A 14,076-nucleotide genomic window follows, 5' to 3' on the forward strand; every position below is an offset into this window, starting at 1 on the left:
AGTGAGGGAGGGGTGGGTAGGAGAAGGATGGATGAGAATCTTGAAAGGAGGTGTCATTGACTAATATATATTGTATTCATAAACTTAATGATAATAAAGATAATGACAAAAGATATAAGTTACAGTAAATTAAAATACAAACACAAAGGTGGAAATGTTTACGTTTGGCTCAAGGTTGCAAGCTGTAGTCCATGATTGATTGTATGAACTATCTGAAGCTTTAGAGAAGCAGCCCATCATGGCAAAATTACATAATTGAACAAAGAACTGTTTACCTGGTATGAGAAAAGACAGAAGAGAGGAAATTGCTGGGTTTCCAAGATGCTACAATGACCATAATATTTATCTAACAACTTCCCCCTTCGGCTGTGACTCCCATTTTCCAATACTGACTTTCTGGAGATGAAGACTTCAGCACACTGGCCATTGGAGTACTCTCAAGATGAAAACTACGAGAAACCCCAATAAATTCAAGTTCTAATTTCTTCATTGAGCTTTTGTTTCTACTTTTGACATTGATATAGGCTTCGTATTTGCATACACACATGAATGTCTCATATATACACCTATGTGTATATATGTTAATATAATTTATATCTGTAAAATATATACATTTCTTAATAGTGGGGAAGAAAAAATGTATAATTCAGATTTTATATGAGGTATCATATAAAATACATTACAAAGGAATGTACTATTTTTCCCTAGGCACTACTATTTATATACTCTATTAAACTAATGAGCTTTCATTTTGCAACAAAAATATTTTATCTATTATATAAATTCACATTCTCAGCTTGGATTTATGATTTGTTAAAATAGACTGTGAGACTGGTTACATTTGATTGCTTTTACTTTATTTACAATATCAAAAATGTAAAAGTATATTTGATATGAATTAGGAAAATTATTATTAAATACTTACAGGTGAATGTACATTATCCAAACAGAGCTGTTCATTTCTGGGAAGACACACTGATTGTTAAGGAAATGTACTGTGAAATGTATTTGTCCTCAGAATAGGAGCTCTTTGGGAGAATGGGTAAATATATTGTGTAGTGGCCATGTTGTTAAACTTTCCGATAACTAGGAGTTTCATCCGGCTAATACACTCCTTACTCAGGCTATGATCAATGCTGAGACTATGAAGGCTATATTTCATGTGCTGTTGAAGTAACCTTATTACTGCAAAATCAAGTCACATTGTTACTTCAGGATTCATTTGTGAGCTTTAACTATACTGATAAAATTAGAGTGATTCACAAGAAAATATGGAAATATAAATGTAAGTAGAGAGACTCATCCTAGCAAGATAGGTTTTTGTAAAGAACTGTATACATGCTGGGTGATGGTAGCTCATGCCTGTAATCCTAGCTAGAGAAGACGCTGAGATCTGAAAATCATGGTTCAAAGTCAGCCAGGAAAGGAAAGTTCTTGAGACACTTATCTCCAATTACCCACCTGCTACCCTGGCTAATGTTGATGCTAACCCTCACCAGCCTTTCCAATTATCTTGGCAGCTCACTCCAAAGTGGGGGTGACTCCCTTATTTTAGCAACTAAGGAATCCCCCTTAGGAACCTGGTGGCCAGACTTAGTAGTAGACTTATGTGACTTGGCCACAGGATGTGCCAGCAAACCTAGGATGGGCCTGTGTGTCTATCCACAGGAGTGAGGGGTGATCTGGCAAAGGTGCAGCTTGACCAATCCACGTGGTGGGACAGCCATATGGGGGTGTCCATTCATGGTGGAAGAGGACAAGCTGGCACCAGGACAGTTCATCAAGCTCTGAGGAGTAGGATGGAGATAGGCCGTTTTGTAGGACAGGCCAATGGAGGCCTTTCTTTTGTCTCTTTTGTTTTCAGGTGAACATTGGAAACCTGGTGGTAAAAGTGAATTTTGAGCTGGTACATCTGTTCAGGAAAGAAAGCTTGTAGACCTGAGATTGTGTCCTTATTGTGATCTGTTAAAGGCCTGCAAAGGTGATGTAGGCATTTCTTAGGTCTTCAGAGATCAGTTCTCCAGCCAGTCAGGAAAAAGCTTTTACAAACTAGAATGTTAAAAGACTACACTGCTATAGCCCAAAAAGAAGTCTATATAACTGAAATGTTGGATGTAATTTCCAGTTTGAACTAAAGCTCCTAATTAACATCTGATCCTGCAGTCCCTTGGTAAAGTAGACCAAGGTTATAGGTTCCTGGCTAGGTAAGGTCAATGCCCCTGGTCAGCCTGAAAAAGTTACAGAAGATGGATGATCTTCACCCATCAGCCCCCGTTTAAAACCAAGAGACCAGAGTTGTTTTTAGGAAGATGAGGCAGGATAAACTAAAGGCATGCAAAACAGAGGTACAGAGACTGAACTTGTGAGACATGGTGACAGGCCCTTTGGTTCTACTACTTTGGGCCCACTACTTTGGGCCCTATTGGTCCATGCCTTATCTCTATATCATCCCCTAGATGTGCAAGCCATTGAAATGGACAGAAGGGAGCCATGATTGGCTCCCAAGGTACCAAAGAGAAAAAGGGGAAAATGAAGAGCCAGACTAAAGCCATTTTGTAGTCAGGCCCCACTTTACTACACGAACCTGAGATAAGCAGGCCCTGTGAGCAAACCCAGGCCACCAATTATCCTGGCTAGCAGAACGAGCTTATTAGGGCCCAGCTAGTCAGGAAACTACCTGCTTAATTCTAACCTCCTGGGAATGCTTAACTCTAATCACCACGGAATGTCTCTAGCCCTGAGAACACCTGATTGCTGTAACTTTGGTTTTTTGCCTTTATAAGCCCTGTGAAATAACAGCTCAGGTCCTTCCTCCTAACCTCTGCTGTGTTGGTGGGTAGGACGAGGCCCAATCTGCAGCGCGCCTGAATAAAAGCCTTGCTTTTGCATTTCAGAACGTCTGGCTCTTGGTGGTCTTCTTGCAACTTGGGCATAGTGGTAGAAAGCTGGCCTTCACCTGAAGAGCTCAGGGACCGTTCCCAGGCCCAGAGTTCAAACCCCACAAGTGACAAAAAAAATCTGTATAAACATAGGATACTTTAACCAGATTAACACAAAGAGTGGAAAGCTGTTGTTGTTGAGTAGATTGACAGAAAAACCCTCCTACACACGGACATTCAAAGACTCCATGTAAGTCAATTCTTTTAGTATGAAGGCAAAAGGATAATGAAAAACTTGAACTTCAATTGTCAGAACAAAAGTCTAGCAAATACAATTAGATGATAATTGATGAAAGAATGGGAGTAAAATGGGGCTGGGAATATGGCCTAGTGGCAAGAGTGCTTGCCTCATATACATGAACCCCTGGGTTCGATTCCCCAGCACCACATATACAGAAAATGGCCAGAAGTGGCGCTGTGGCTCAGGTGGCAGAGTGCTAGCCTTGAGCAAAAAGAAGCCAGGGACACTGCTCAGGCCCTGGGTCCAAGCCCAGGACTGGCAAAAAAAAAAAAAGGAACGGGAGTAAAATAGACAGGGGTTGATAAAGAAACTTGAGGGATTTATGTTTTGTTTATTATTATGTCCCTGACTTGTAGTTGGACTACAACACACTTTTGTACTTAAATTTTTTCATGAAGCACAATAAATATTTTAGAGCATAAAATTTAATTTCAGATTTAAAACGTCAAACTTTAGGATACAGTTGAAGTGGAGTGGTGGCATTTCACAGACTAATACATATTATGAAGTTGTTTCTTTTATGTTACTTGAGAACACTTCCATTTTCTAACACTGTAGAGCAAAAGGCATGTTCTACTTCTTCAGACATGACCAAATAAATATGCCATGTGAAATTTTGTAAAATATTCCAAACTCTAAATGAAAAAAAACTATTCCAGACTCACAGAGGAATTTCATTTGAAACAACAATACAAGTGGAGAATAAAAAGAGGTTACAACTTCAGACCTCATAGTGAAGTTTTGATTTCAACTTCCATTCTTTCAGTAGTAGCCTGATAATCCCCATATCTCATAGAAACTGTGCCACAAGTAATTTTTGTTAGTTCTCCATTCTTAGTTCATAACGGAAAGCTCCTAAAGCCTTTAAATTTTTTTCTGAATAACCAGGGTGATAGTATATACTTTTGTTATAATATTTGGAATTGATAGAAAAAAAATTCCAAAAAAATCTTTGGAACTTTCCAAATAAAAAGTAAAAATACCACTGTTATCCACACAAAATGCTTTTTTTTTTTTTTTTTGGCCAGTCCTGGGCCTTGGACTCAGGGCCTAAGCACTGTCCCTGGCTTCTTCCCGCTCAAGGCTAGCACTCTGCCACTTGAGCCACAGCGCCGCTTCTGGCCGTTTTCTGTATATGTGGTGCTGGGGAATCGAACCTAGGGCCTCGGGTATACCGAGGCAGGCACTCTTGCCACTAGGCTATATCCCCAGCCCCACAAAATGCTTTTGATCACAGTTGGATTTGTATTTATTAGGTCATGTGCTATAATTTGCCCTTACAGCTTCATGATGGTGTTGATCAATTTAAGTATCATGATATCATAGATTGGAAATTTTCAACCCCACTAACAAACTTCTAGGAATTGTCTCTGGAATGGGATTAATGGTCTATAAAATTTTCTGAACAATGACACATGATGCATTTTGAAGAAATCTTTGTATTGAGTCTTGAGTTGGTTTATTAGCAAATGATAAAACAATGAAACCTCACAATATGTTCTCCAACAAGATGCATGCTCAACTGCCATGTTGAATTCTATACAACTATAGAACTTCTATACAACTATTTAATAACAATTTTAAAAAATATAGTCTAAAAATGATTCACCAGTAAGGAAAAATTCCAGGTAACTGGGACAGCTCTAGTTTATTTTATTTTTAAAATATATTTTATTGTTATTGTAAATGTTATGTACAAAGATCTTATAGTTACATAAGTCAGGTAGTAAGTGCATTTCTTAACAGTGTCACCTCTTCCCTCATTTTCTCCAAGTTTTTTATGTCCTGATCCCTTGCCCTCACAAGTTGTATAGTTCATTTTCAACATAATGTCTAGTAGGTGTCACTGCAGCATTTATTCAGCCTTGTTTCCATAATTTCTGTGCTCCCCTTTCCACTCCCCCAAACAGATAAACTTACACAGAAGACAACAGGTACTGAATTTTTTTTTCAAGCAGCAAAAAGGGCATTGAGGGCAGCTTGGTCCTCCATTCATGCAGCACGCGGTTGACGCTAAGAAGCCCTGAGCCTAGGTCTTCCAGCTGTTTTATACCTTCTTTGGGGAAGGCAGGGACTTAGCATACATCATAGCAATATTTAACAAATCAACACTCACCACGGGAAAATCATAAAACAATTCTAAAAAACATCCAGGTACTGAAATTTACAAAAAAGGAAAACAGTGACAAAGAAGAAAAGGAAGAATAAAGGAAGGAACAAAAAAAAAATCTCTTGTTTCCACTTCTTGGAGTTCATTTCAGTAAACATTTTATATGATCACATGCACAAAAATATTGAGCATCTGCGATCCTCTCCTAAGAATGTCTTCCTTTGGTCTCACTGTGTGAATATTTAGAGTCCTGTGTAATTTATTACATTAAAACATATATATATATATATATATTAACCACCTGACGTGTTTACTTTTAGATTTATAGGCACATTCTATTTATCACAAATGAGAGAAACCATACAACCTATGTTTCCTTGGGTATGGATTACTTCAGGTAATATAATTTTTCCCAACTCTTTCCATGTCTTCAGAATGGTGCAGTATCATTCTTTCTGTTGAAAGGATAGAATTCCATTGTGTATGTATATGACATTTTCTTGATCCATTCCTCCACTGAGGGGCATTGGGGCTGATGGCATATCTTGGCTTTGGTAAACAATGCTGCAATGAACATGATTGAGCTGGCAGATTTAGTGTGACCTTGTTTGTGGTCTACTGGATAAATGCACAGTTGTGGATTTGTTGGGTCATAGGCAAGCTCTATATTTAATCTTTTGAAATACATTCTGCTTTACAGAATGCTTAAACAACTTTACATCCCCACCAGTAGGGTAACAACATTCCCTTTGGGCACATCCCTTACATCATCTCTTATGTTATTTTTTTGTTTTTATATTTTATAATGACCATTCTAACTGTGGTGAGATAGAATCTTTATGTTGTTGGATTTTACATTTCTTTTTTGGCAAGAGATGTTAAATATTTCTTTTTGTGTCTATTGGCCAGTCTTACTTCTCCTTAGAAGTGTTTTTAAGTCTTTAGTCCATTTATTAATTGGGCTGTTTTTTCTTTGTAGACTTACTTATGGAGGACTGAATTTTTGGGCCATAAGTATATGTTAGCTATAATGTCCTTATCCAATGATAACTGGTAAAAAATATTTTCCCATTGTGTGGGCTTCTATTTATCTTGTTTGATATGTGCTTTACCATGCAGAAATGATTCAGTTTGATGCAATCCTACTTAACTAGTCTTTCTTTGAGTTGTGATTCTAGGTATTAGGAAAATTTGACCCATACTTAATAACTACATGAATTAGAAAATTATTTACATAGAATGATTTTCCTTGGTTTGATACTACTATAATTTATTGCATGGGGAGAAATTATGCACAGTGACCTAAAAGAACTTGCAATTACATGGTGAAAACAGACCATATGAATGAATAATATATGAATAAAAATGCAAAACACTACTCCCTTAGAATTATTATTGTCACCATTAATGTCATTATCAATGCAGAGAACTGAATGCAGAATTTATTATATGGTGCTTAACAAACACTGAATTACTAAACTGCTAAACTGGAATTGGAGAGTCCAATGAATGTTACTCAACTTTTGGGCCAATTACACATTTTTTTCTATTTTCTTTTGATGCTACTAGGATTTTAACTCAGGACTCTGGGCTTAATAGTCAAACATTGGACCACTTGAGTTACATCCTTATTCTTTCTTTCCCTTTTATTTATTTTTTGCATAAGGTTTCATAAGGGCTTACCTCAAATCATAATCCTCCTACCTATGCATCCAGAGAGCTGAGATTATAGGCATGATCCATCAAGTCTAGTACCCATCAAATAGTTTAATATCATTTAAATGCTTGAATATAATGTCCATGACTTTGATGTTTAAAATACTAACAAATATTTGATAGGTACTTCATTCATACTAACAACTTCACTAACAGGAAAAAGGAGAATAGAATTCAATCTAAGTAAAAAGACAATATAATTCAGTCAATATAAGGGAATGGTTATGCCATGCAATTAACAAACAATGGACTGAAATTGATTGATGTATTTTCTAAACAGCAACAACAGAAATGTTTTTGTAATAAACAAAAAACTGCATGTGCAATACCACAGTGGTTTACCTTCCATGCTGAACATATATCTATTCATTCACTGTGACTAGAAAAAGTGAGCAGCAGATAAAGAATTAAGTTTCTGTGTGTTTGAGTGAGTGAGATGGTTAAAGAATAAATGGGTGATAAGTTGCAGAAGTTCTGGTGTTGTCTCAGAAATCAACATAGCCCCATCAAGCTCCATTGGCTAGAAATAACAGGTTCTCTCCTTTTGCAAGCCTGTAGCTAGGATGGGAATGCAACTGCACCATTTGAACAAATTATTTCCTATTTTTAAAAATGGAAGAAAATGGGGCTGGGGATATAGCCTAGTGGCAAGAGTGCCTGCCTCGGATACACGAGGCCCTAGGTTCGATTCCCCAGAACCACATATACAGAAAAACGGCCAGAAGCGGCGCCGCTGTGGCTTAAGTGGCGGAGTGCTAGCCTTGAGCGGGAAGAAGCCAGGGACAGTGCTCAGGCCCTGAGTCCAAGGCCCAGGACTGGCAAAAAAAAAACAAAAAAAATGGAAGAAAATATGAAAGTTACTCACATTGATAATTTAAGCCATTAATGTAATTAACATTTTTGTTAGTAGAAGATGATGGCTTTCCAAAGAAGCTAATATTTGCTTTCACTGAAAAAATCTGTGAACTAGAACTAGAGGAACTGCTTAATGTATTTTGGTTTAATTATTCTGTATCAGATTGAAAATGGTTAATTGGTTCTGTATAGCTTCAGCACCAATAAGTGTTTGTGTCCAATTATTGTGTCAGTGCAGTCACAATGCTTTTTATTGTCAATATTTTCTCTTAGCAACAGGTACATTGTGACAGCAGGTTCTGGACATAATAAATAATTGGTGAGATTCAATTGGGTGAAGAGACATTGAATTCCTTTAAGCCATACATGCTTAAAAAAACCATGAAACATACTTAGGAACTGCTGAACATGGAAAAATACTTATTTCTGCTTTTGGCAATTATGTATTGAATATATACTTAAATATATTCAGTGTAGCATTTGTTTCTAGGTACTTTGACTTCATCACTGAGTAAAATAGAATTGATTCTTTCCTCAGGAATATGAATTTACTTTCCAGAAAAATTGGAGACAGTAACAATAACAATGTGTAAATAAATTTAAATTAGAAGCTCCAGATAAATATAATATATGTTCCAAAGCCTGGATGAGGCAGGAAATGGGAAGCAATGGATTTGGGTATTTGCATCAAGTTAGTTACATTTAATCATTTTCTTTTCTGGTAAAAGAAAATCAGATCAGTGAATCAGTGGGAAAGCTGTACAAATTGATGATCTCTTTGTCAGAAAAGACCTACAATTCAATATCATGGCAATTATACAGTAACAGAGTTAATTAACCTGTACTCTATTTTTACTATTTGCCAAGTTCTTGTGCAAGAAATGACCATGAACAACATGTTAATTAAATAACAAACCTGTGAAGCAGTTCTTGTTGAGATCATATTGAAGTTCAAAGAGCTGAAGGGAATTGCTTAGGATGACACTAGAAGTTGATCTCAGGCAGTGAAAATAAGGACACTACTGTAAAGATAGCGGCCATTTAACAAGTTGATTTTACAGATGTTTCCTTAATTGGGTTGTTAATTGCTTTTATTTTGGTTACTACAAAATATAAATTGGAAAATTAACACATTCCAAAGAATGTTTTTTTCTTTTTATTTTTTTGTGTGTTGAGTATAGTTCCCTTATCCCTTAAGTGCCTTGTCTCATGATGGATATTTTTGCATGAATTTCATTTCTTCATTTATATAAAAATAAGTAATTTACTTAAAGATTCATTGATAGTCCACTTTGTAGTAATTTATGAAAATATGCTATGATATTATAGACATGTGACATATGAAGAAAGTGGCTGATTGTGTATTTACAGACGTCTACAGTATTTGAGCAGATTATGCAAGAATTATTCTTTTATGTGCACAGAGTTAAAGTTCTTCAATCCTAACATAAGCATTCAAGGATAGTTCATATTATCTACCAAGAAAAAACCTTCATATAGCATACAGAATAATTTCCTGGTCCCATTAGAGGGTTCATCAACATAGTCAAGTATATTAAAACTTTCATATCACTACATGCAAGATGATACGTCAAACTTTTTACCATCCCATGATGAAGGCAACTTTGTCTTCCAGTGGGAAGATTCTTATTAATTATGATGGTTTATTTAATGTGCTAACTTACTATGTAAAAAGATGCCCAGATAACTGGTGAAAGGTCATTTCCGGATATGTCAATGGTGACAATTTAAGTGATTAATATTTGAATACAGAGAATTAATATTATCTAACAGAACCTACCAGAGCAAACACTCAAAGGAAAATCAGGTACTCTATCTCCTTCTGTCTTTAAACACCTGGTTCTCTAGGTTCTTGAACTTCCCAACTTTAACCAAAACTTTAAATATTTTTCCACTTCTCCCCTGAGAGCATACTTTTCCTTCCTATGTTAAAGTACACTGCTGGCTTTCCTGATTATCTTGTTTTCTGGGCCCATATTATCACACAAAAAATTAATTCCTGTAAATAAACTAATATTTCCCTAGGGAATGCTGGGTGACAAATTTCCTACTTGAGCCATTTTAAAAAAAAAATTCCAAATGTAGGAAACAACTTCAAAAACAGACTTCTATAGTCTTTCTCACATCAAGGAAACGCAGGTTTCCACATATGCTCTTCTGAAAACCCTCTCTCCTTCATCTAGATTCTAGGTATCTGTGAAACAGCTACAAATGCCACATAATCAATAGCCCCCAAACATGCAGCTTAAAAGAAGTAGTATCTTTTAGTCTCCTGGTTAGGAATCTTGGCTTGGCTTTGCATAGCCTAGTGATAATAAGACCATCTCAGGGCTGTAGTCCCAGTCCTCTCTGGGCCTGAAATTATTTTCACATGCTACTGACAGGAGCCTCTTCAAAGATCATTCATATGGCTGGTGAGTCTCTTGAATATTTTGAAACTACTTATTAGTTATGCCTCTCTATTTGGCAACTCATAAGATGTAGGAGGTTTCTTTGACAATAATTTATAAATAGAAAAATGTAAAGCCTAAACATTACAGAAGTGACAGTCTTTGTAATATTGGAAGTGACATTGCAACAGCTATTCCCTATTTTGCTAGAAGCATGTTTTTAGGCACAGCCAGTATTGTAAGGGAAGAGATTATTTAGGGCATGAATAACTGGAGTTAAAGAGCAGGAGGCATCATCTCAGAGGCTGCCTGTCATAACAATTTTCTGACAATTAACAGAGTTGTTACATCCTTCCAAAAAATAACTTACACAGAAAAATAGAAAGCAAATGACATAACAGACACAAGAATGTGTTGTATGAAATGGGTAGAAATCCATTAGAAGTTCACACAAGTGACAAATGGTCAATAATTTCAGGGAATTCTGTACTATAGGCTGGAGCATATTAAGTAAATTAACCAACTGATGCTTTTCTGAGAATCTATGTTCTCCTGTTTCAGTTCTTTAGTCTTTTTTTTCTCTCTGACATGGTTAATTTGGTGTGTTAATTTGAATAAAGAATTACAGAAAGCTGGTACAAAATAAAAACTTGGAGGGGATTGTCTACATTAGTGTTTCTAGATGTTGTAGGGAATAGAGCTGACTCCATCTTGATTATTAGGTCAACCTGACCCCAAATTACTGCTTCTGTGAATAGCTTGCTTAACTTGTTTGTTGCTTGCTCTTACCCCTGTGTCAACTTCCTACATCTGTGCCATACTTGCAGAGATGCTTGCTTTCTTACGTGCTCTACCCCGTAGTCAAGCCCCTACATCTGTGCTATACTTTTACCTTTATAAACTCCAATTTGAGGACTGCTTGAGGTCACGGTGGTAGCTCCCAAGGCTATAATATTTCCCTGGCTTGTCAGCCTGTTTTTCAGGGACATACTTTCAGCTCCCAAGTCTGTGCTGTATCCCTGGCTGGTCAGTTCACTTTTTACTTCCCCAATAAATCCATCTTTTATGCTTCAGACTGTCTCTGAATGGTGGACTCTTGAAAGGATGGAATCTCTCCTTCCTCGAACCCCGTAACATTTCTTACCCCATAACACTAGACATGATTAGTCTTTAAATCAATTTGCTCAAATAGCAAGATATACCTTCTCTACATGAGGCAAGCAACATCCAAATAGCTGAAGGCATACTTAGAAAAACAGAAAGACACACACACACTCACACACGCACATGGAGAAAGAGAAAGGAGAGGAGGGAGAGAGGGAGGGAAGAAGACAGTAATAGGAAAAGCAAGCAAGCAAGCAAAGGAGAAAGAAAGGAAGGAAGGAAGGAAGGAAGGAAGGAAGGAAGGAAAGAAAGAAAGAAAGAAAGAAAGAAAGAAAGAAAGAAAGAAAGAAAGAAAGAAGAAAGGAAGGAAGGAAGGAAGGAAGGGAAGGGAAGGAAAGGAAGGAAAGGAAGGAAGGAAGGAAGGAAGGAAGGAAGGAAAGGAAGGAAGGAAGGAAGGAAGGAAGGAAGGGAAGGAAAGGAAGGAAGGAAGAGGAAAAAACAAGAAACAGGAAGGAAGGAAAAAAGGAAGGGGGAGGGAAGAGGAAGCGAAGGAGGAAGGGAAGTAAGGGAAAGAAAGAAGGGAAGGAGGGAAGGAAGGAAGCATGGCAGAACGAAAATTACATTTCTCCTAAACTCAAACAATATATGGACATTTTATTTGCTCAGTGAATATAATTGGAAAGCATCCAAGTATGTCCAGTTATGATCTAAGAATATGCTTATAAATTATACGAATAAATTTACTTAAAATTTCATATAATTATACTTGGAGCATAGAACATGTGATACTTACACACAGGTTATGGATTCAGATCAGTATTGTGTTGAGAAAATAATAATAAATTAAGAGATATTTGCAAGTGTAACAGACTTGAGACAATCGGTTGTAGAATCCCCTTTGGGATGTTTCTCTGGGAACATAGTGATGGCTTTGGAGAAATCTTCCATTTCTTCTCCCGTGAAAGGGGCCAGCATCGCTCCCTTCTCTTCTACAATGTATGGAGGCCAACTATAAAGCAGATTGTAAGAACATCACCATACATCTTGATTATTGCTGCCTTGCTCGTGAATCCTAACCATGCAGCTGTCAAAAACCAAACCAAAACAAACCCAACTTAGGGTATTTTGGTGTTACAGAACTACAAGACAAATACAGTCTTCTCTTTTATAACATGCCATTTTTTCAGCTGCTTCAAGTTAATTAAAGGTGTCTTTTTCTATCTCTCACTTTCTCCTTTTAGAAAATTATTTTCCACATAATTTTTAATCCAGAAGTTTATTGAATGCTCTAAACACCCAGTGCACCATTAGGCCAAGCCTACACATTTTATATCACATTTACTTATGTATTTCTTGAATTTTCACACATCTCCAATATCCCTTCTTCTAATAATTTTATGATTAACTATAGAGTCCGTATATAAAAATTCACTTAACAGCATCTATGAACTTCTGTTTTTACATTTTATTTCCACACAGATTAAGAACTTGAAACTTCAGGAGTCAATATGGTGTGAGTGGGGATGGGGACAGGGTCACCAATCCTTTCTACTCCAGAAATCACATGCCTTCAGCTAATTTGGGGTGCCAATTTTAATTCTAAAGAATTCCATTGTAATTCCACCAACTCCCAATCACAGAGAGGCAGCCTAGAAGTGTGTTAGCAACTAAGGCTTGAAGAAGATACCTTGTTGTTGTTGTTGTTTTACTTTAGCAGCTTTGTGCTTTGATTATATTTTCTTGAAAGATATCATGGTGGGAATAAGGATTGTTGGGCTAGAAATCTACACTTTATTTAGGGGATTTCTATTCATTTTCTCAAGCCCACAGAAAAACTTTAAGTCCTGCCTGATCCCTTTCAACTCTACAGAGTGACAACAGAAGACTTCACATGGTAGGCCTCTCACCTAGGATCTACTAAACTCTAGAGCTCTCATATCCTGGGATCAATTCATTTCATTTTTGGGATTTAATTCTCAGAAAGATCCTATAGTGTATTTTCTCAGTCATCCTGATAGAATTTAGGGATTTCATTTTGTCAACTTCACCATTGTCATCAGAGCAGAAAAATTTGTCTTTTCCTCACTATCCTCATAGGTACAAAATTTTCCTAACAATGAAAAATATATTTTCTTTTGCCAGTCTTTTACAAGATTTTTTATGAATTTATAAGTTTGAGTAACATTGATTTATTGAGATATCCCTAACTTTATAAACATTTGGGGATTACTATTAGATAAAATTTAAAAACCCCTCAAAATTATTAATTGCCATCATTAGTTTAATAGTTAAATGATCACCTTCATATCAATGAATACTACTTGACATTATATTTTCTTAAATATAAAAATCTTCATCCGTTCACTTTTTTTCATATTTCCAAACATTTCTGAAAATTGTTACTCATCATGTCATTTTTTAACATTTCCTTAGTTCATAGAATTTTAGAGTGTATAGAAAATTTAGTGGCATCTGTTTCAATCTTTCATCAAAAAACAAGGCCTGAAAATTATAGGAAATGATTCATGCATATATTCAATATTTTACTTCCATTCCTCAAAATACTGTCCTGATTCATTCCATTCTCAACTCCCAGCTTTCCGGACAAATTCAGAGATTATCACTACCAATGGGAATTATCAATAATGCACTTTCATCACACTAGATCTCAGATGTGATGCCTGAAACTCAGGAAATATG

This window comes from Perognathus longimembris, chromosome 14, assembly GCF_023159225.1.
Source record: "Perognathus longimembris pacificus isolate PPM17 chromosome 14, ASM2315922v1, whole genome shotgun sequence".
In the NCBI taxonomy this organism is placed as follows: Eukaryota; Metazoa; Chordata; class Mammalia; order Rodentia; family Heteromyidae; genus Perognathus; species Perognathus longimembris.